At 36.3% G+C, this 25323-nt stretch overlaps 1 protein-coding gene across 1 annotated transcript in view; it reads left to right on the top strand.

The window, feature by feature from the left end:
- SNX29 (sorting nexin 29) overlaps window positions 1-25323 on the top strand; it is a 714032-nt gene that overhangs the window by 464642 nt on the left and 224067 nt on the right. The window lies entirely within an intron of this gene.

The raw sequence follows: 25323 nt of genomic DNA, 5'->3' as shown, positions 1-25323 counted from the left end.
GCCCCTTGTAAATGTTGTTATCCAGTATCCCTTGCACCCAGTCTTTCCTTTCCATACTCTACTGTGTCAACTGCAGTTTAAGGACTCATTAGGTCTAGCCTAGACTCTTAGATAGTAGACATAGTTTCTTAGGTAGTTTTCTACTTAATACTTATATTGCCCAGTACTTTAAATGATAGCCTGAATCTTCTTCCTAATGCACTGCTGCTCTGCTCATGTTACTATTCTACTCAAAAGCTTTCAGAAATTCTCCTCAATAAAAACGGCTTATCCTGGCATTCAAAGCCTTTTACAATTTGCCTTCAACCTGAATTTTAATTCTGTGCCTGTAAGTCAACCAGTCAGTCTTCTGCAACATTTCTCTTCTCATGTAGCTACTATTACTCTGGTTCAGGACGTGCCTCAACTATTTCATTAGCCTCTTAATTAAGCTCTCTGCCTAAATCTTTTGTGTCTCTGATCTGTCCTCTACTTAGCTACCAAAGTGATTTACCTGAATCACAAGTCTACTCATTATAGAATACAATTTCATCTCTTTGACATTTAAAGTTCTTTAAAGTCTGACTCCAGCCTGTTTTCCCAGGCTTATTATTGTGCTTCATGTTCTCTATTTTGTTATAGCCAAACTGGCCTCTTTGCTGTCCCTCGCATATGACATTCCTTTTTCCATCTTAACCTTTATACTGGTTCCCATCTTACTCAGATTTAGAAGGAATAAGCCATATGCCCGCAAGGCCCATAATGGGTGCTAAACACCTGCTGATTGGTTGATTTCTTCAAGGTCTACCTCATGTTCTACTTTCTCCATCTAAACTTTCTGTAGTCATCACCGTTTCCTTGCCATTCCTCTCTTAGGAGAGTGACTTCTCTCTCCTCAAAATTCTTAATACTTTGAGGTCTATATCCCAAAGTAGGAAGGAAAAGAACCCATTTGTTCAAAAATATTTATAGCAGCTCTTTTTGTGGGGACAAAGAATTGGATATTGAAGGGATACCCATCAATTGAGAAATGGCTGAACAAGTTGTGGGATGTGCTTGTAATGGGATTTTAGAGTGCTGGGCTTGGCATCAGGCAGATTCATCTTCATTAGTTCAAATCCAGCCTCAGACACTTTCTAGCTATGTGACCCTGGGCAAGTCAACTTAACCCTATTTGCCTTAGTTCTTCATCTATAAAATGAGCTGGAGAAGGACATGGTAAACCACTCCAGTATCTTTGCCAGAGAAAACCTCAAAGTCACAAAGAACAGGACATGACTGAATAAGTCCCTGGATCATATATGATGTTTATTTCAGAGCCTTTATTTTGCATTTGGATTTCAGTATGAATAATATGGGTAATATGAAAATGTATCTACATCTTCTGAGTTCTTTCCATCAGAAGTAGGGGTATCTGTGGGCTACTTCCATACATGGCATATTTAACAGGCAGCCTAGTACATTGCTTAAGTCACTGATTCACTTTGCTTTTCCAATGCTGAGTGTATTATATGCTTTCTTTCACCAGGTAATGAAAGTATAGCAACTGTTACTTTAATAATCATATTTACATTTCCCTAATTGATCAGAGAAAGTACAGTACCTAATAACCTAGTTAAGTTTCAACAACACAAAGGAAGACAGTTTAGTGAAATAATGAAAAGATTTATGACAGATACCTCAAACCATAACTCTATTTTGCTCAGAAGTGTCATTATTTTATAGTCTAAGATTCTTATATTTGTGAAGCTTTCTTAATCTTTCTTTCCATTGCTCACTGAGAAAATCTTTTAAAAATATTAGCTAGAGTGACCTCTAGCATAGGACCCACTACTTTGACCAAAACTGTACATGTAGACAGTATTTTGTTGAACCCTAAATCTCATCAGTTTAGATGCTCCCTCTACTGGTACAAATTAAGTACTTTCAGTCTTCCTTATTCTGCATGGTTCTAATCCATGTCTTCTTTAATGAATAAGACAAAGGACTTTGTTCTGTAATGAATAAGACAAAATTATGCTAGTAATAACACTAGAAGGAGGAAGGTGCTACCTGTAGAGAGGATGGTATGGGCTATACCAGGGCTGAGCTTGAAACTGATTATAAATGTAACAAGGATCCAACCCAGGTTAACAGAGTGCTAAGTGAAACTCTCACTGCTAGACACCAGGCTCCTTTAAGATGCCTAATCTCCAGCCCCTTCCTGATGAGGAAGTCACCTCCTATTGGTGTGTAGTAGGTTGACAGGAAGTGAATATTGGACTTCCTGTCCTACAGCAATGGATTTATCCCTGTAGGGCAGGCAGCCCTGGGTCAGAGTGATGTGGTCTCTGGATAATAAATAAAGTTAATCTTTGACTAAAGGTTTGCCAGTAGTGCTGATAATATTGATAAGTTGTTCTGCAGAATTGGTTTAATAACCCTACTATAGGCCTAACAACTACCCACATTCCCGCTCCCACCACCCAGGTCCCGGGGGGTGGGGGTGGGGTGGGGGGGTCTGGGATAAATGAGAGGTAAGGGGAGAAGTCAGGAAAGGATAGAACCCAGCTCTGGGTCTCCAGGGCTTTATATACCCTTGGCCCAACTGGCAGTTGATACTTGCCCTGTGGCTCATGCCATGGTCAACATTCCAACCAGGGCAACTGACAGGTTACCCCAAGCAAACATGGCAATGTTAATAATCCTATATTACACTTCTCATAAATCTTTCTTAGAAGATCAACTCAAAGCAGCACTTGGAGACCTTCCTTTACTTTTTTTAAAACCTGAAGGCTGTAGATATAGCACTTGACCTCATCATCTTTTACCACAGATTGAATTCAGAGATTCCTGCCATCAATAGGAACTAATTACTAAAGGGAAAACAATGGATACCTTTGGAGTCTATAACCACTCCAACTTAGAATATGTATTAGGAAGCAGGAAACCTGTGAATAGGCTGAAATGCTGCAAATGTATTGGGAGAGCAGATTATTCACAGAGTTCCTAGAAAGGTTAGATAAGATCCCTTGGACAAAAGTTCTACAGGGAGAGTAAGTCTATGGGAGCTAAAAAATATCTCTCTTAAGGACTGAGTTCTAGTTAAAATGATAACATGAGAAAATTTAGAGAAGGTCTTCTATCCCACTGAAATCCCAGCAAGGAGATCTAAAAGGGCATCCAGTGGAGCAATGATGAAGGCTAAAATAAAAATAACAATAATTGTTTTGTTCAGTTTAGGACTTCACAAGAAGATAGACAGAAATCTGTGAACACTTGAAGAGGAGGCATGGTAGAGGGGCAAAAACCAGTGTAAGCTCCAAGAAACAGAGCCTTAGCTCATAGGAGTTCTGACTGGGGTCACTTCAGTGGGTTTTGATCACTAATGGGACTTGAAGCCTGCAAGAGCACTTAAAGGGAGAGGTATCAGTGTTGTGTGAAGCCATTCTGATCTCAGCCCTGAGTATTGGCACTAAGAAAGAAAATAGAGATAGTATCAGATAGATTGCCACATAGGAAGACAGGTCTGGGCAGTTCACTTAGAACTCCAAGAATAAAAAGAGCTATCTCAATACCCAATTGTACAGATGATATATTTATCATATTTTCACATGATCCCCAAACCAAAAGGTCTCTCAAGGGGCTAAAATGCTAGGCTGAGATCTAATAAGATGACAATTAATAGCAATACATGTAAAAGCTTACTAAAAATAAGCTTCATAAGTATGAGATGAGGGAAGCATGAGTATATAGCAATTTATCTGAAAGAAACCTAGGGCTTTTAGTGGACAGTATATAAAGATATAATATATACCAGTAAAATGATATGGCAGCCAAAAAAGCTAATCAATATGATCTTAGTTTGCATTATAATAGGCAGAGTTTCCAGAAAGAGGAAGGTGACATTCAAACTGTAGTTTGTTAGACCATGTCTGGAGCATTATATTTGGTTCTGGGCAGCACATTTTTTGAAGGACATTTATAATCTGTAGGACATTTAAAAGGTGACAACCAATGTGACCTCAAAAGCAAATGAAGGGATTAAAGATATTGAACTGGAAGATGACTTAGGAGAGATATAATATCTATTGTTGTCCAATATCTGAAGGGTTGTAATACAGAAGAGAGATTAGACTTGGTCTGTTTTCCTGTAAAGGGAAGAACTAGGAGAAATAGGTCTGAATTGCAATGAGGAAGATTTAAGTATAATTAATTGGAAGGAAAAAAAAACACTATAGCAATTAAGAACTCTCCAAAAGTAGAATTGCCTGCCTCTGAAAGTAGTATGCCATCTTTCATTTGAGAATGAAAATCATGCCAAAGCTAGATGCCTGCTGGTTGGAGCTATCATAAATAGACTTCTTGTGTTTTAACTAGATGACCACTTAAGCCCCTCCCAACTCTGAAATTCTGGGATTATTTTTGAGACATCCTACATGACTGTGGTAAACATTTTACGCCAATATTTGTCTTTTTGTTGATCATGAACCATAGTTTGTAAAATATCATCATCATGCTTACTAACAAGCACTTATTAAAATGAAGTTTGAGAAGCTTCCAAAACATTCAATAGAAATTAATTCTAAAATCCCCTGATTTTGGGAGACAACTGTATTTAGAATATAAAATACTCAGGATCTGCTAAAAAAGTGGTCTAATCTCAGTTTTCCATGCCTTTTTCTTTCTCTCTGATTCTCATTAGTTCTCAGATAGGGAATTTAGTCATAGTCTTTCTCTACCACATCATACAGAGGGTTGTGGTTGAAGAAAAACTTAATGAACAAGAATTTCAATGATGCACTAATTTTTTTAATATGATTTTTCTTAGGCTCAGTAACAAAGAGTTCTGGATATTTGCAGTCTTTCTCAGCTTTCCACATTCCACACAAACTTTTGTACTTTTGTAGTCTATGAAAGATACAAATATTATCCTATTTATTCCATCATGACACCTTTCTGTTCTAATGTTTTTGCCCACACCTTCCTACTGTAATATGGGGACAACCCTGTAAATGTACATACTACCTTTAAGGTTATTGCTTAGGATAATTTTGCTACATTTACATCCCTTTGGATTACAACAACTTTTTTTTTAACCCATAATTTCTGTCTTAGAATTAATGCTATGTATTGGTTCTAAGGCAGAAGAGAGGTAGGGCTAAGCATTGAGGGTTAAATGATTTGCCCAGAGTCACAAGGCAGCTTCTTCTTAGCAGTAACTATAATTCATCACCATCATCATCATCATTTGTTCCATTGGTATCAATAATTAATTCTTAGAAACCCATCATATTCCCAACATTTCTTTTCCTTTCTTTTTTTCTTTTAACTTATACCTTCTGCCTTAGTATCAGTTCTGTAAGACAGAAGAGCAGCAAGGGCTAGAGACAATTGGGGTTAAGCAATTTCCCAGGGTAGCAAAGGTAGGAACTATCTGAGGCCAGATTTGAGGTCCTCCTGACTCCTGGTCCGGTGCTCTATTCCTGATAGTTTATGCCAATGCTCACAAGAGGGACAAAATCTGTGCAAAGCTAGGTAATAGCTTATATTGGAGAGTTCATGAAAGGCAGTACATAAAGCAGGAGTAGTAGGTTGAAACCAGATTGCTAAAGGCCTTATATGCAATATTAAGCTGTTTTATTTTTTTCCCTCTAGATGAAGGGAAATACTGGAAAATTTTAATCAGGAAAATATATCTGATTGTTAGATTATTTTGGCTGTTTTATAAAGGATGGATTTGTCACAGGAGACAGAGAGAGAATTAGTAGGCCATTATAGTAGTCAAGATGAGGGATAATGAAATCTTGAACTAGGGTGAGTGGATAGAGGTAGAGAAGAATTAGTTTGAGTGGATCAGATAGGGTTGAAACTGCAGAGGTTAAAATAAAACTTGGAAGGTGGGGGGAGTAAAGGAGAAGAAAGTATCAAAACAATAGGTTTTGATTGTGGGTAAGTGGAGAAAAGGATGGACCTTGCCATCAACAGGGTGTCTGTTAATATGAAACTGCTAGGTGGGGTGAAGGGGGGTGGAGGGGAAAGTAAAAACAAGAATCATGTAACCATGGAAAATTTTTCTAAAAAAATAAAATATTAAAAAAATGAAACTGCTAGTCTCATATGTTCAGCAGAGAACTAATGGAAACAGGCTTTAAAAAAATCCGACTGTTGTCTGTTTTTTACAAAATATTTTCTGACATAAACATGAATATTTGTTCTTCTGGTTGTTTTGAATGAATTAAATACATTTTAGCCTGAGGGAAACATTAGGAACTTATCCTTTTTCCAGTGCAGATCATCAGGCTTTTTTTGATCATTTTAATAGGTATCAACAAAGCTGTTTGTATTTAGATCTGTAATAGAGATCTTTGATCTCCTATAGTAGATGCCTTTACCAAAAGTCTAGAAGCTACAGGTTTTTATCTGGCTCTTTTGACATCTTCATTAAAAATATACCATTGAAATCACCTAGACACTGATCTTGAACAAAATAAATACCAAGTGAAAAACCACTCTTATTGCCTCCTTTTCACTGATGAACTCAAATCTTAGTAACAGCCCTAGGAAGTAGGTTAGCAGCAACAAGGATTATTTTAAGATTCTAAAGAGAGAAACTAACATCTATAGAGTTGGATTTATAAATCATTGGTAGCTTTGGCAAATGCTCTCCTCTCCCCTCCCCTCAAGTTTGATTACTGATAGATATTTTTAAGGAAATGAACTTTTTTCTGACTTGTCACTGAGATCATATATTTTGTATGCATAAATGATTCATTGTTAGTGTGAAGTGTCAATGACTATTTAGTTCAGTTACAGTTCTCCCTTAACAAGGGCATGAGCCTGAGATAGTTACCTTTAGTTTATGGCTATTATTACTTTGCCAATCAATACATGTCATCACTTGGAGTAAGTGAGAAAATATAGATAGAGCTTTGTAAATACAACCTCATGGCAAGTCAGATCAAAAAACAGTTGTTAAATGTCTGTTACTATGTGACAAGTAGCATTGCTCTAAGCTCAGAGAATACTTATGAGTTTGTAGACTCAACCTTTAAACAGAATTTATTTGCAAGTCAAATAAGCTGAACTTGCAATTTGAGAATGTTATCATTATGAGGGCAGTAGTACGTGGTCAACAATTCAATAAAATTTTAAAAATTATTTATTAAATGTTTGTTTACTATTTAACAGGGATCATTGATGTTCATTGTTGTGGCTAGAAAGGCAAAAAATGAAAATAGTCTTATCTTTAGTAAACTTACACTAGGGGAAATGTACATAAATGATAAATAAATGCAAAATAAGTTTAGGAGAGTGAGATCAAAGACATTTGGCTAAGACTCTTTTTGTGAACTTTTTGAGTGAGGACCTTGAATTTTTCACACTTTTTAAAAAAGTTAAAATATGAACATGAAAACAGTTAAACTTGAACAATATTACATTAAATTTCATTTAACCTGTTGGCCCCCCAAAACAATCTTAAGAGACTATAAATTACAGATAAATTGTTGGCCTGCATCACTGAAAGGGATGTCCACACTGGAATTTCCTATAAAGGCTAAAATCTTTTTCTCATTTTCATCCTTCTTTCCAATTTCTAAATTCAAATGAAATTTAATTTTATATATTTATATGCTTATATAAATATATGATATAATATAATAAAATTATCTACTATATATGTATATATTATATACATATAATTAAATTTCATTTGACTATATTATATATATATATATAAAATTTATGATGGTAGAGATAACCCTGGATTCTCAAAGGCTGTATCAGCAAAGCATAAACTTACGTTATTCCTCTCTGGTGAGTATGTTGTCATTTTTAGATCATGACATTGTAGAAATAGAGGTCATTAGGTCCAGCCCTTCACTTTGTAGATGAGGAAATTGAGGCCCACTAAAGTTAAGTGGTATGCCCAAGATCACATTAGGTAGGAAGTGGCAGAGCTGATGTTTGAATCTAGGTCCCTTTGACTTCAAATACAACTTCCTTTCCACTGTAATATGCAGCTTCAGTATCATTTTAGAGAGGCACATCACCAGAATGTTGACTACCAGGTTATGAATTTTTTTTAAGCCATTGTGACTTTGAAGATCTTTTAGTAGGATATAAAGGGGTTTGCATTGGTAGAAACAGTGTCTTCTTTAGTGAAAACATGGGTCCTGGAAAGCACTGAAGCATATGTGATTGTGATGCATTAGGAAAACTGAAAAATAATTTAAGGCAGAGTTTTGGTTTTCATTGATTGTTAATATTACTTCCTTTCTACAAATTCATTATTGTACACAGATCCTCATTGATTTGTTTCTACTTAAGTTATACTGTTTAATCAGTACCAGGAGTCAGAAGCCCTTTGTGGTGGCAATTGGTCTTCAATGTAAGGATTAAATTTTAATGGTTTGAGTAAAATGTATGAAGATTATGAATAATAGTGGTGGTTGCTGATTCAAAGTATTATTCATCAAAGTCAAAATGACTTTAATAGCTTTTATTTACAAAAGAGGTGGAAAGGGTGAAAGCAGAGAAATATAAAAGGCTAGAGAAGGCATTAGCCTATCTAACTAAATATTACTCTGGTGCTTGACTCAGCCAGGACTTGTTGACTTTCAATAGGAATTAAACTCTTTCTAGAAGATAGGGAGGGAAAGCCACTATCCACTCATCCAAGCTCCCTTCAAGAGGCAGGTCAAGACAATGACTGAAGCTGAAGGTGATTCTTGAGGCTGACTTTCTTCCTGGAGCTGATCTTCTTGAAGCTGACTTCCTTCTTGGAGTTAACTTCCTTCACTAGCCCCAGAAATTCAGGGCCTTTTATAGTGGGTTCCTGTCTCTTCCCCCTTTTCACAGGGGCCAATTACAGTTTCCAAATTGTCTAGCACTGCCCAGGGGCAGTTTTCACCTTCTGGAGGGGTAAATACTCACCAAAAGGGTTCACAGATTCCTGGCTGATTGAATTTCTGAGGGTGTGAATTTTCTAAGTGTTTTGTGAGCTCCTCTACCTAGTTCAGACTTTTGTTGATTCAATCAAAAGGTAGACTAAGGAGAGTTAATCCTTCCTTCACAATCTAGTGAGGTACTAAGTAGGGGTACTTAAGTTATTGTTAACCAAAATATTAGCTCTAACTAGGCAAAGAGAATAAAGGATTCCCTTTCACAAGTGTAAACTCAAAGAGAACAAAGAATTCCCTTTACATCAACCTTCAGCTTGATTCAGTGTTAGAATGCTTTCAAAATGAGTATTTTCTAGTCTCCTTTTCTGTTAACCAGAAGAAAAATTGTCAGAGAATCATACATAACATCTCCTCTCCAGCTTCCTGTTTTTATCTCTCTTTTATGGATCAAAAAAGAAAGGATTTGGGTTGAAGGGTCAAAACTCCCCAGGAGATGTTCCCCAGTTAGGAAGAAGTAATTTTCAACTGTCCTCTGAAAATGTGAGAGGACCAACTTCCCCTTTGATCTATGACTTGGCATAACTTGTTTAAATCAATATGTAAAAATGCTTCATCAAATAACAGTATCTGCTATATTGCCCTAGCAACATTTAGTGTCTTATAACTTTTACAAAGTATCCTACTAACTAAGGGTTCTTTGGAAACTTTAATGAAATAACTGATATCTTTTAAAATGAAAATATTAAGAATAATTGGAAAAAGGACTTTCGGTTGGAGATTTGACCTTATATTGTGATGCTTTACTCTTAGAAAGCTCCACAGATAATGTCATCATGTATATCTACACTCTCAGCTAGCTGACAACTTTTAAAAACAAAAGATACAGAAACCCAGTACTTCAGCTATGAAGATATCCTTAGAACATTAGGAAGATAGTCTGATTTTTTGACTCCCTATCTAAATATGGCCCTGCCTTTATTCTATCTTCCTCCTAAAGGTTAGACTGTCCTTTCCTCATTTACAGGATGAAAAATGAGATTTACAATCTAACAGAACATTATTTCACACTGCTAGAAGTTAGATTAAAGCATGAAAACAGGGGCTCAGTAGTTATAGATTGTTCTAAAAAAATCTCAGTGGAAAAGCTGAACGGTAGATTGGCTGAAATCCCATAATGTGTACCTGTTCTCTCTAATGTGGACCTGAAACTACACAATCTATCTTACTTAATACTCTTTATCTAAAAATGGTTTGGTATTTTTCCATGGTGGCAAGTGGTTTGTTATTAAGTTAATATCATCTTTGGAGAATAGATTATTGGCTAGATTTCATAAAAGAAAATCTTATTCATAAATCCTGACTAGAAAAGAAGTATTGAATGCATTTGAGATGTGCCTTCCGAATGTTGGGGAAAAAGTACATTTTAACTTCTTTTCCCTAATATCTGTTTCCTACCTTGATTAATGGGTTCAGGAGAGCTTTTAATAGCTTAGTGTTTTGGTAGAAAAAGTATACATTTGGTATGCTTTGAAAGCGTGGCTTTGGGGTACCTTGTTCTCACGTTTGTAGAACCGAAACTGCTGTTCTGCATTGGCCTCTTTAATTTCTAGAGTAGATCAATACTGAAAATGAAAGATGTGTGTATATATGTCTCCAGGGAAAGAGCTGTTACATTGAGAATACTTGGTTTTTGAATAAGAACTAAGCCTTGAGGGGAAAAATTGGTAAGATTTGTAGTTCCACCTTCTTATGACTGGGCATCTCAAGAAATTGCTTTAAGTGAACCAAGAATCACCTAAGGAAACTTATGTTTCCAAAATAGTATACACATTGTAATGAAAATAAGATAGTATTTTTTCCAAAATTCTGGTGCTTTACAGTCCCTGAGATTTTAATTATACACTTATTTGAGAAATTCTTTTCAATTAAGATATTTCAGTTAGCTTTCAAACAGGCTTATATCTGAGCTCTTGTCTCTTATTACCCTTCCCCTGCCCTCTACACTCTCCTTGCCCTTTGACTTCTCTCTCCAATATTGTCTTTTTCGGTCATTCAATCTAGTCACTTCTACAAAGAAAACAAAACAAAAAACAAGCACACATGAAAAAAGCAAACCTTAAAACTCCAATCATTTTCTATCCCATAATGACTTCAGGAATCTAATTCCTTCTATGCTTGCTGATTAAAATATCTATTTTCTCTTTTTTGGATTATAGATACTGTAAGTGGGAGGATGGATAACTAGAAAACACTCCCTATCTAGATCTCTCATTGGTTGCAAAGTTTAGGAAGAAGAGATCTGGGGGGCAGCTGGGTAGCTCAGTGGATTGAGAGCCAGACCTAGAGAGGGGAGGTCCTAGGTTCAAATCTGGCACTCAGGCACTTTCCAGCTGTGTAACCCTGGGCAAGTCACTTAACCCCCATTGCCTAGCTCTTACCACTCTTCTGCCTTGACTCCAAGACAGAAGGTAAAGGGTTCTTAAAAAAAAAAAAAAGAAGAGAACTGATTCTTCTCTGGTTTCTAACATTTTTTCCTCTTATGAAAAAAAACTTCTGTTTTTCTTTGATGATGATGATGATGATGATGATGATGATGATGATGATGATGATGATAAAAATAGCAGCTAGCATTTACCTAGAGTCAACTATATGCCAGGCACTGTGCTAAACACTTTATAAATATTATCTCATTTGATCTTTACAATAACCCCGGGATATAGGTGCTATTATTATCTCCATTTTATAGTTGAGGATACTGAAGCAGACAGAGGTTAATTGACCTGAGAAAGTCTGTTTAGACTAGACCTATTCCCTCAAACACAATCTTTAACATGAAGACAGAAAGGCCAATGACTAAGTGTAGTACTTGAGGACCAAAGGAATTGTAATAAGCCATGAATTCATAGAGATAAGAATCTACTGTTATTGGCAGTTGGGAAACTGGGGCCACACAAGGGAATACACACTGTGGGGTACACACACAGACCCTACTAGGGAAAGGATGTAATAAGTAAACTAAATGAGACTCACAGGGGATTTGGGAAATAGGTAGGGAATGAGAGAGGAACAGTTCAGCTGGGTAAAGGACAATTTAACTGAAATCCAAACTAGCCAGGGAAACAATGAGCTCTGTGGGTCCTTGATGTTTTGGAGGAGAGAATACCAGGAAGTATAAAAAGACAGTTTAATGTTAAACAGGGTTAGGTAATGAGGGGAAAGGGCCAACAAACACTTTAAGATTATTGGTAAAGACAAGGACTTGAGGGTTGGAAATTACTACTCTACTTCTAAGCAGACAGTCTGGGCAAAGACTGGCTGGTCCAGGGGAAAAGGGTTTCTCACTAAGATGTCCTTGGGCTGCTTCACAGATGTATCAGCTTGACTCAGGAACACAGGTAACTCAGCAAGTTAAATCCACTGGGTAAAGTCAGGGAGATGAATATATCTATATGTCCACCATACAAGATATTACTTCATTTCTCAACCTGAGCTTCTTGACTTGCTGAATGGTCTTGTAGATTGAGATAACCCACTTTCACAGGCTCTTCAGTCAGACAGTTACCTCCTCAAAGCCAACTGCCATTACAAAGAATCACTGAGAAAAAAATCACTCCTCTGAACAGAATTCCATGATTAGAATTCTCAGGTCTTGCCTGTCAGGTTTGTCTACTTTTGCTAGTTAACCTAAAATCCTACATTTTCTTAAAACACTACTTACTTGTGATTGATTTATTTCAAGAGGCCTTGTGTTTTCTTATTCTGGACCCAGTATTTATATCACAAGCTAGTATTACCTCTGTTGTATACTTTATTTTGATATTATTATATTATAATTAGTTAAGTCCTTTGTAAGCATGAACTGCCTCTCTTCCTTAGATCTAAAGGTTGTTACAATGGAGTACTTATAGGATTTTGTTTATATTTTCCACTGACATTTCTAAATTGTTTCTTGGTTCCTGCTAAGGCTGTTTCCATAGCATGTAAACAATGGTGCCTTGGCTTTAAATGAGGATCCTTGATGATGAATTTTAAAATCTGGTGCTATTTTTGAGTCTTGAAAAATAGCCATTTACTTTCTCTTTCTTCCTTTCCAGCCCACAAACACCTTCCCTTCTTGCATATTTCATATCTTGTCCACACAGAGAAACAATCACAATTTTTCTTTCTTTGACCATTACTTTTATAATCCTCCATTTGATGGAAACATGTTAAGTTTACTTTGTGTATGTATGTATATGTGTATGTTTATGCATGAGTGCAACTAAGTGAACTGGTGGGTAGCTCAATAAGTATGCTAACTGTAAGAATTCTTTTTACTCCCTGTCTCCTTGGTCTTTTTTCTCTAATCTTTCTTCAGTTTTGATCATAAAACAGATTGAGATAATGAATCTAGACCATGTAAATGTGTGTGATGCACTTTATTTTCAAGATGTCTGAACTACTTGCAAATTTGACAATCTTTATTCTAAATGCTATAGTTGATCTTTTAAATTTGACAATCAATGCATTTTGGGAAATGCCTTTTTCCCCCTTGACATAATTGCATTATCACTACTAATAACATTCACAAACAACTTTTTAATGACCAATTACTGTTCCTCCAAGAATTCAAAATAAGTATTAAATGGTTGGTGATATTTTTATGCTAAAAGAATTAAGGATCTTTAATGTTTCTTTTCATTAATTGCTGTAAAACACTGTGTTAATTTTCCTTAAGTTAAAATTATCAGACCTTTAAAAAAATATATCCCACCTGAAAAATCAACAGTGAATACTTATTCATAGAAACTCACATGGGGAAAGGAACTTAAAGAGATCCTTTAGTCCAGCTCCTTACATGGTATAGATAATAAATATGAGGCCCAAGAAATGACATTTTGGATCACACAGTTTATTGGTGGCTTAGCAGTAGCTGGCTGCTAGATCTCTTGGCTCCTGGTTTTTTGATCCTTTTACTCTGCTAAGGATTCAATGCCAACAAGCTTTTTTTCTAAACAAAATCAACAAGACTAGAGAAGAATGATTTGTCACATTCACTTGCTTCATTTTGAGACCATGGGCCTAGATTTAACATTTCTTTTATGATGTAGCTGTGATTTTATTGAGTTTTCTTTACATTTCTAACATTAGTCCCCTGGAAAAATGGAGATTTAGTTACAAAATGCCTAGGGGTTATGAGAGCCCAGAGATTGGCCACATGTCAGGGAGTCAGGATATACACACTATGTTGTAATACTCTAGTCTTGAGAAATTGAGAACCAAGGTGACTGGGTAGGTTCAGTGTCAACATACTCTAAAGATTCATATTGGAAGAGGAGAATGTCTACATATTGTGAAGGTGGGGCACCAGGGATGTTGTTATTATTATTAAAATGTACCCTAAATTTTTGTGGGTCCACACTGGGTTGATGGAGAGATAGGACCAACCAGGATAAGGAGACCAGGGTTCACTGTTTTAACTGACACAGGAATGGCTGTTGGCCCAATGGTCACCCAGCTCACCCTAGGCCAGGTTCTATGGAACCAACAGGCAAGGTAAAAGTTTGTACCATTTTAATTGGGAAATAATAATGAAGGATGGGAATAAAGGAATTCTATACTTGAAAACCTAAGGGCAAAACACAGGGGGCAGGGAAGGACTTAACTACTCTATCCTAATTGACCTAGGCCAGGCAGGGCCCAAAGGAGCAGTACTGGAGTCACAGGGAAGGCTCCTTCAAACCTGGTTCCAGCCAGGTTTGGTCAACACAGCAAAAGGGCAATTGGGGTCTCACATAATCCAAGGATGGTCACAGGATGCCAAGAGCCAACTCTCCAGGTGATCCAAGGTACCCAGGTAGGGAAAGTGAGTTTGAAATGCTGTCCACCAGATCCCAAACCACTTCCCCACTTGGAGCAGCTCTGCAGGTCTTGTCCACTTGCTGAAAGCCTTCACCTCTCAGGATCCCAGGGAATCAGGATGCAGTTTTTCCCTAACTCTGAGATCTCCCAGGGTTAGCAACAGTTATGTCCAACCACTAATGGAACCTCTCAGAGCACAAGCCCACTTCCTGCTCCTTCATTCCATCTTGGAATCCTCCAGCCCTTCCTGCTAGGTCCAACACTATTACTAAATTAATTACTAAATAAACCCTCACAACAATATTCACTATCATATTAGGCCTATCATACTTCTGCCTTTGCTCTAGCCAAGTAAGCCCTTGCCCTTCAAATAATGCTTACACTGACAAAGTAATAGAAAATATGTTAGAAACTCATAGTTGGAATCTGGTTTAGAATCAGATTTCAATCTTGGTGCTTTGATTGGTGATGTCTTAAACTCAATTTGCTGTTTACCTAGATTTGGGCCTGTTTATCTACTCTGACCATCACAAGTAACTTTCCTCTATTATTGACTTCTTGTCTTTTCCTTATCTCTTATGAATATGTGCTCCTGTGCTTTTAATTCTCATTCCCACATCTTTGGCTATTCTTGATCTATCAATTAGATCAGTGGTTCTCAAACTTTTTTGGCCTACCGCCCCCTTTCCAGAAAAAAATATTACTTAGCCCCTGGAAATTAATTAAAAAAAAATTTTTAATAGCAATTAATAGGAAAGATAAATGTACTTGTGGCCATCACCACTTTCCTGGATCACAGCAGCACCCACCAGGGGGCAGTAGCGCCCATTTTGGGAATCACTGAATTAGATGATCTGTTCCAAAGAAGTTGTGTAGGAGATTTCTGATTGAATGGGAAATTGGACTGGGTGATGTCTAAATTAGATGTGTGGATTTCTCCCCTCCCCTTTCACATATTCAGGCCACAAAGTTTCTTTTCAACTCTAAATTCTTTGATTCTTTCAGCTAACTCAGATACCTGGCACCTAAAGGTTGCCTCTGACTTTCCTTCTCCTCCTTATCTCACATGCAACTCTGCCATGAAATGTACTCAGTATGCTTGATTGTGAGTGGTGAAGATCAATCAGAGAGACTTTTAGTAAGATGGGGTTTCAAGAAGCTTCAAGAATACTGACTGAAGATACTCCCTTTACCAGTACTTCTAGCCTCTATCCTGTCCCAGCTTCCCTGGGCCATACAAGTTCTACTCCTTGTCTTAATTTTTATTCCTCAGCCCTTCTAACTCAGGCATTTGGAATAGAGTACAGTACCTGATGTAGAGAATCCATCACATCCATGGATTCCCTTAGGCTCAATGCCAGGAAAATCTAGAGCCTAAGCTTGCACACATCCTTCTTTGTGTATTGAACTGCAAGTTTATCTCAGTACCAGAATCCTGTAATGGAAAGCACTGTTTAGTAATTAGTGGGAGTTTAGTAAATGTTTAGTAAACTGGGAACCCTTAGGGCCAGATACTAGGTGCATTTTAATAGTTTTGTTTAAGAGAGTGGATGGTTTTTATTGTAGAGATTTCAGCCAAGTATTTTGGTCTTCCTTCCGCTAACCTCCCCATCTACCCCCAAATCAATTGCCTAATAGTCTTTTTCTTTTTACATGGACATATGTACATATATGGTAGTCCTGACAATTTTGATGATGTTTGAAATATCTGTTCTGAGCTTTCATATTGTCACATCTTAAAGATCTCTGGATTTTGGAGTTAGCACTTTGCTTCTGTAATTTTGCTACTTGAACAAGCATGGTAAATCATTTCACCTCTGTGGTCCTCAGTTTCTAAATGAGAGGGTTGGACTAAATGATCTCTAAAGTTCCTCACAGCTTTAATCAGTGACCTGAGAATCACCCATTTGATTTGGATTTTAAGAGTTAATTATTAGTCCATTTCAGCATTTATGTTTGTTTTTCCAATATATATGGCATATGCATACACAAGTATCCCCTTTATGCTAGGTATATAACATAAAGAATTTTTCTCTGCTAAATATTTTGTCTTGTTATAAATCTCAATAAATTTTTATCTGTCCTTTTCTAACTTCCCTGGAGTTTTATATTTGAGTTGTTGTTTTTAGGATTATTTGTCCTGTATTCATATGCATGTTAATAGGGGATAGAGTTCTCCTCTTTGGGGTTTAAGAAGCATTGAAATTACTTTAATGAATTATTTAGGCATGAGATACTTCCTAAAACAGTGAATTATATTTCCCTATAGATAAAGAAAACCATTTTAGTTCCAACCTTTAAAGGTTATCTCCTTATGCTGAACACAGCAGCAGCATGGGTGACTGTGAATCCCAGCTTCATGCAAGAGTACAACACCAAGCAAAATGCTGTCAGACTGTCTTTGAGTGTTTGGGTTTGGAAGAAGCAGCCAGTCAGTGAAGGTTTGGAAGATGCTTGTCAGGGAATGCCAAAGCTCGGCTTATGGAAAAGGTGTAATTTACTGATTAGAGTCTGAGAAAGTATTGAAGGATAGCATTATAGCAGTCAAAATAAAAGATGAAAGTATTAATGAACATTAGGAGAGCTAGGGTAAAGATACTAGACTCATTTGACCCAATTATGAGGCAGACTGTAGGTAGGTATACAGGCTGAGAGCATCACTCCTTCCCCTACTGCCTCAAAAAAAAAAAAAAGAAAAAGAAAAAAGAAAAAGAAAAAGAAAGATTTGGAGAAAAACATTAGGATGCTTCAATTCCTGATAATAGGATTGATGATGAAAAGTAGAACCACATTTTGAAAGCTGTAGTCTTTTGGATAGGGGTACGCTGCTAACCAATAGTTCGGTTCTGTTGCATTTTCACTTTAGTTCAATCTGTTCAGGAATCTAAGACTTATATACCAGATTTAACTTTTCTATATTTAAGAAAGGAGAGAGAGCTTTAGCATTAGAAATGAAAGTATTCCTACATTTCTCTTGGATTGCCCATCTATGTTAAACAAAAGTATATCATGAAAATTTTAAAATGTATTTTTCTATATTGAGACCTTTAACAAACTATAAATATTTATCTATTATAGTCATGGTGGCAGGAATAGAATGGATAACCCCAAACCGCAGAGTATCTCCAAACTTCATTTTAGTCATTCATTTAAAATCACTCTGACAATATTTTGCCAGTCTTAGGAAAAGAGATAAATTCAGTGAACATTTATTAAGTATCTGGTTTATGCCCAATATTGTATCCTGGAGATACAAGGATAAAAATGAAATAGTCTCTGCCTTCAAGATGCTTGCATTCTCCTGGGAGGGGAAAAAGACTAATACCATGATATGAGACTGTATTAGTCTTTTTCCCCCTAGGAGAGTGGAGTAGAAAAAAGACTCTAACAATAGGGGTGATTGGGTAAAGCTTCATGGAAAGATGTTCCTAAACTGAGCCTTGAATATTCTAAGAAGCAAAATGAAAAGGAATTTCAATCTAGGCTTTTTGGCTTATTTCCTGTGAACATATGGAGATGGAGTAGTAAGTCTAGGGATGACTAGTCAAGAATTTGAAGCTAGAAGGGACTTTGGAGCCTATTGAATCCAATATATTCTTTACAAGTGAGGACACAGAGAATCCCAGGATAGTAAGTTGTCCCAGGTCACACAACAAATAAGTATCTGAGGCAGGATTTGAACTCAAATCTTCCTCACTCCAAATACAGCTCTCTATTTGTAGCACCACCTAGCTGAAGCTTTAATTGGATTATAGTTTGTGAAGAGGAATTAATTTACTGAGCAAGGCAAAATAAACTTGTTTGAATTTTTACAATTGCTTCTTTTGTTTTGACATAAGAGATACTTCCTCTGTGACATCTGGTGAATCTCCCTTTTACAAAGCATATTAACTGATGTAGTACATGATAATGAAGGAATACTGTTAGACTATAAGAAATGACAAACAGGATGGTTTCAGAAAAATCTGGAATGACTTACGTGAACTGATGCAAAGTGAAGTGAATAGAAGCAGAACACTATACACGGTGACAACAGTATTTCTTGATGAACAACTGTGAATGCCCTAGTTATTCTTAGCAATGCAGTGATCCAAGTCAATCCTAGACACTCATGGTAAAAAATGCCAGTTGTCCTGGAGGAACCAATGGAATTTGAATGCATATAGAAACATACTACATTTAATTTTCTTTCTTCTTCCTTTTTCCCATTTGAGATCTCTTCACAAAATTACTAATATAGAAAAATATTTTGCATGATTGCATATGTAAAATCTAAATAAAGCATATTAGCCAAGGAGAGTTTTTATTACCAATTATTAGCAGAAGTGAAGAATGTTTTCTTTACTCTTCAGTCTGACACTATTAGCACTGACATTTGGATTTAGTCAGATATAGAGGACCTGCCTTGTTGTTGTATGGTCATTGTATCTCCACTAGTCTGTTAACATCTCTAAGCTTCAGTTTTTTCATGTGTAAAATGAGGGGATTGAACCATATGACCTCTGTTATCCTGTCTAGCTTTCTAAGATTATACATTTTTAAGAGATGTCAAGTTTGTTGCAATGCACACTTTTAATTTTTTTTATTAGTGATTGTGAATTTTGAATGTGATTGTCAATAGTTTGTATTTCTTCTTTTGAAAATTGTTCATACCTATTGACCATTTGTATTTTGGAATAATGGATCTCAGTTATATATTTCTATCAAGGCCCAAAAATGTGGTTGTTAAACTTTTATCATAGTTGTTTAAAAGAAATCATTTCCCTTGATCTGTTATTTTCCCCTTCAGATTCTAGCTTCATAGATTTTAGTTACTGTAAACTCTTGTAAACTCTATATGCATACTTTCCCAGTTTTCTTATACCTTACTTCCTGACACATACTCTTCAATCCAGTGACACTGATCTCCTAGCTGTTCCACAAACAAAATACTCCATCTCTTAATTTTGGGCATTCTATCTTGCTGTCTCCCCTGCTTTCTGTCCTTTATAGAGGACCAACTCTATAGTAACAAGGATTTTGAATGGTGTTTAGTGGCATCAGCCCATAAGGACAAAGCAGAAAATTGAGAACAGTCTGGCTAATGGTTAGCTCAAGACTGCTCCAAAATGTCTCTGAGCATTTTTATTTTATACCATTTCAGAAAACAGTTATTCACAAAGCATAATTGAGTTTCATAGCTGTGTAGTAATTACAGAATTACATTATGATTAGTATGTGGCTTACAAAAATTTTTCTCATGAAGATTATGCCTGGATGAGACAAGGTCCAAGGTCAGAAATGAGCCTCATTTTATCTAAAAGTTATTTTAGTAAAAAGCTTCCATAATTCAAGAGATATGCTGAAGAATAAGCCTTCAATATTGTATGATGTATTCAGTTCTTGGAAAGTACCTAAGTAAGTGTGGAACTTTTCTGCCCTGCCTACATTGTCTTTGAAATGTCTAGAACGGGAAAAAAGATACAGTGCAGCTTCTGTTAATTTCTGCTCTTTTTGGCTTGGGGAAAAACTGTTAACTCCTTAACTGCTGGTTTACTATACGGTACTTAGAGGCTTTCTATAAAACTTAAGGTTATCCTAGAAGATTAAATTGATATGTTTTCAATACTAAAAGGAGCCATCAGGAGGGGTCTAGATTTTTATCTCAGATATGCCATCCACTGTCCGACCTGATTCTTTCAGGTCAAATGAGTCAATATATGGCCCTGGCAACTATATTAACCTTGATAGGGTCCAGATAAAAATATCCATTAAAGACCCTATTTCTCTGAGTGGCTTCAGACAGTCTTCATTCCAATTACTGACCTTTCTGGCTTTTATCAAGTCCCAACTAAAATCCAACCTTCCTCCACCCTTGGTAATTCTAGTGTTTTCCCCTCTGTTAATTAGTTCCTATTTATCATATATATATATATATGTATATATATATATATATAGTTAAAATATCTGCATGTTTCTCTCTGCATTAGATTGTAAGCTCTTTTGAGGGCAGATACTATCTTTTGCCTCTTTTTGCTTCCTTAGCACTTAATACAGTGCTGTAACTTAGCAAATGCTTAATAAATGTTTTTTGGTTGGTTGATGTTGCTGTCAGCTCTGTTGCTTTTTATAATTTTCTCTAGTCCATATATGATTACTAATTTTTCCCTTTTAAGTTTTAAATTATAAAACATACAATTTTCTATACTCTTGATTTTTTTCATGGCATATGAAAAATTATTCACTTCTAATTTTATTTCTGTAAAAATTCTCTTAATGCATTTATACGTCTTGGCTAGCTCAGAAATATTGAATGTATTTTGTTGTTACATAAGTGGATCTTTTATTCCTCTTTATCCTGTTTTTGTTTTGTTTTGTCGTAAGTAATATACAGAAAATCTGAGATGACTAGTAGAAACTAGATTTGAATTTTAACCTACCCCCTGGTTTGTTGCCAATTTCAGGGAAAGGTGCTCTTGTTATCTCTTCTTTCTCACGCAAATATATATGCGTACTGTTTTTCTTTTTCTAACAAGAATACATATTTAATACTACCTCCACCTTCCAACATGGCCACAACTTGGCAAAAGTTGAGTCAAGAAAGCTTAATAGATGTCCCAAATTTAGGATTTTTTTTTATGCACCCAGGTATCTTGACATGTTAGTTATGGAAGTGTCTCTTTTAGACCATGGTCAATGCAATAATTTGATTATCCAATTTCACTTTAGAGATTTATGGCCAGTAAAATAGTTAAGTAACCAGTTTGGTGGCAGAGCCTCCTGCCTTATCTTTGTCCTGCAGCAGGCAGTGACCTGGTCTTACTTGATTCACACAGGCAGAAGGAGTAAGTACAGCATTGTTTGAAAGCTGCAGTCAGACCTGATGGATAACTGTACTGGGCTCTGGGGTAACAGTTTAAAACCTGCAAGAAAATCTGCCATTCTGCCACCCAGGAAAGCAGCAGTATGTTATCCAATTCTGGAAGCGTTCACAGTACTGGGGAAAATAGTTCTTCAGATGACAATAATTTCATTACTCTAGCACAGTGATGGGCAAACTATGGGCCAGATGCAGGCCCCCTGAAATGTTCTATCAGGTCCTGTGACATTATTCTTAATCTGATGAATACAATGAGTAGGATACAATACAAGGAAACTTCAAAAGAGTTGCCTTAGAAACAGATTGACAGATAAGCATTTCCTTTCCTTTGGCCCCCTCTTTAAAAAGTTTGCCCATCACTGCTCTAGCCATGGTTAATTATATTTTGTATTAATGTATGTGTACATGGGTGTGAGAGGTGGGGTGAGGCAAGGGAAGAGGGAGAGAAAGAGGGAAGGAGGAGGGTGGGGAGGAGAAAAAGGGGCGAGGGAGAGAGATGTACATATGATTAGTGTCCTAAGTGGACTGTCTTAGTTGGAAAAGTTTGTTTGTTCCATCTAATTTACTTATTTAGTTGCTTTATTTATTATTTAAAATTACATCCTGAGGAGCAATCACCTTAGTATCCAGGTAGGAAATTAAAACATCATAGTGGTTAAATCATTGCATAAAAGTCATTAATATAGAACCAGACTGAATTGTAGTTTTTAAAAATCAGCCTTGTCACATCACCTTACTCCAAAAGATATTTTAAAGAGAAATAAATCTTAGGAAAGTGCAACAGTGAATATATGCCGTACAACTTCATCTGTCCCTTCTTACAAGAGATACATAAAATGTTTTGTAAATCTTATAATACTACATGAATGCCTAGTTATTGTTGTTATTACTCTCCTTTTTCTAGAGACTCATCTGGTTCCATCTCAGATTTTAAGGATGGTATGGGAGGGAAGTAGATGTGAATTGTTGATAATGTGAGAAGAAGGAATTACAAAACCAGAACAAATTCATATCAAAAGGGTCCTCAGAAATAATCTTGTCCAACCCTATAGAGATAAAAAATCTCTTCTACAACATGCCTGATAAGATGTCATCTAATCATGGCTCAAAGATCTTTAGTATGAGGAAAGCCATTTCCTCCCCTGGCAGCCTATTTTGCTTTTATTTTTTTAAACATTTATTAATATTTATATTTTAGAAAAGTTAACATGGTTACATGGTTTATGCTCTTACTTTCCCCTTCAGCCCCCGATTTCCCCCCTCCCCTGGCCAATATGCATTTCCACTGGTTTTAACATGTGTCATTAATCAAGACCTATTTCCAAATTGTTGATAGTTGCATTGATGTGGTACTTTCGATCCCCAATCATGTCCTCATCAACCCAGTTGATTTTCTTCTGTGTTTCCTCTCCTGCTGTTCTTCCTCTGAATGTGGGTAGTGTTCTTTTCCATAAATCCCTCAGAACTGTCCTGGGTCATTGCATTGCTGCTAGTACAGAAGTCCATTACATTCTATTTTACCACAGTATATCAGTCTCTGTGTACAGTGTTCTTTTGGCTCTGCTCCTTTCACTCTGCATCAATTCCTGGAGGTCTTTCCAATTCACATGGAATTCCTCCAGTTTATTATTCCTTTTAGCACAATAGTATTCCATCACCAGCATATACCACAATTTGTTCAGCCATTCCCCAATTGAAGGGCATGCCCTCATTTTCCAGTTTTTTGCCACCACAAAAAGCACAGCTATAAATATTTTCCTGCAAATCTGTTTATCTATGATCTCTTTGGGGTACAATCCCAACAATGGTATGGCTGGATCAAAGGGTAGGCATTCTTTTATAGCCCTTTGAGCATAGATCCAAATTGCCATCCAGAATGGTTGGATCAGTTCACAGCTCCACCAGCAATGCATTAATGTCCTAATTTTGCCACATCCCCTCCAACATTCATTATTCTCCCCTTCTTTCATTTTAGCCATTCTGCTAGGTGTGAGGTGATACCTCAAAGTCGTTTTGATTTGCATTTCTCTAATTATTAGAGATTTAGAACACTTTCTCATGTGCTTATTGATAGTTTTGATTTCTTTACCTGAAAATTGCCTATTCATGTCTCTTGCCCATTTATCAATTGGGGAATGGCTTGATTTTTTTTTTTTTTTAAAACCCGTACCTTCCGTCTTGAAGTCAATACTGTGTATTGGCTCCAAGGCAGAAGAGTGGTAAGGGTAGGAAATGGGGGTAAAGTGACTTGCCCAGGATCACACAGCTGGGAAGTGTCTGAGGCCAGATTTGAACCTAGGACCTCCCGTCTCTAGGCCTGGCTCTCAATCCACTGAGCTACCCAGCTGCCCCAGGAATGGCTTGATTTTTTATACAATTGATTTAACTCCTTATATATTTGAGTAATTAGACCCTTGTCAGAGTTTTTTGTTATAAAGATTTTTTTCCCAGTTGTTTCCCTTCTAATCTTGGCTACATTGTTTTGGTTTGTACAAAAGCTTTTTAGTTTTATATAATCAAAATAATTTATTTTACATTTTGTAATTTTCTCTAACTCTTGCTTGTTTTTAAAATCTTTCCTTTCCCAGAGATCTGACAAGTATACTATTCTGTGTTCACTTAACTTATTTATAGTTTCCCTCTTTATATTCAAGTCATTCACCCGTTCTGAATTTACCTTGGTATAGGGTGTGAGATGTTGATCTAAACCTAATCTCTCCCATATTGTTTTCCAAATTTCCCAACAGTTTTTGTCAAATAGTGGATTTTTATCCCAAAAGTTGGACTCTTTGGGTTTATCATACACTGTCTTGCTGACATCACTTACCCCAAGTCTATTCCACTGATCCTCCCTTCTATCTCTTAGCCAGTACCATATTGTTTTGATGACAGCTACTTTATAGTATAGCTTAATATCTGGTACTGCTAGGCCACCTTCCTTCACATTTTTTTTTCATTATTTCCCTTGATATTCTTGATCTTTTGTTATTCCAAATGAAATTTGTTATAGTTTTTTCTAATTCAGTAAAGAAGTTTTTTGGTAGTTTGATAGGTATGGCACTAAATAGGTCTATTAATTTGGTTAGAATGGTCATTTTTATTATGTTAGCTCGTCCTACCCATGAGAAATCAATGTTTTTTCCAATTGTTTAGATCTAGTTTTAATCATTTGGGCAGTGTTTTGTAGTTGTTTTCATATAATTCCTGTGTTTGTTTTGGTAGATAGATCCCTAAGTATTTTATATTATCTAGGTGATTTTAAATGGTGTTTCTCTTTCTACCTCTTGCTGCTCTAATGTGTTGGAAATGTATAGAAATGCTGATAATTTATGTGCATTTATTTTGTATCCTACAACTTTGCTAAAGTTGTTGATTATTTCTACAAGCTTCTTAGTTGATTCTCTAGGATTTTTTAAGTAGACCATCATATCATCTGCAAAGAGTGATAGCTTAGTCTCCTCATTGCCTATTTTAATACCCTCAATTTCTTTTTCTTCTCTAATTGCTACTGCTAGTGTTTCTAGTACAATGTTAAATAATAGAGGAGATAATGGGCATCCTTGTTTCACTCCCGATCTTATTGGAAAGGCTTCAAATTTATCCCCATTGCATATGATGCTTGTTGATGGTTTTAGGTATATACTGTTTATTGTTTTTAGGAAAGGACCTTCTATTCCTATACTTTTCAGTGTTTTCAATAGGAATGGGTGCTGTATTTTGTCAAAGGCTTTTTCAGCATCTATTGAGATAATCATGTGA

This window comes from Gracilinanus agilis, chromosome 1, assembly GCF_016433145.1.
Source record: "Gracilinanus agilis isolate LMUSP501 chromosome 1, AgileGrace, whole genome shotgun sequence".
In the NCBI taxonomy this organism is placed as follows: domain Eukaryota; kingdom Metazoa; phylum Chordata; class Mammalia; order Didelphimorphia; family Didelphidae; genus Gracilinanus; species Gracilinanus agilis.
The sequence above is the reverse complement of the archived record's forward strand: the minus strand, read 5'-3'. Positions and strand labels throughout refer to the sequence as shown.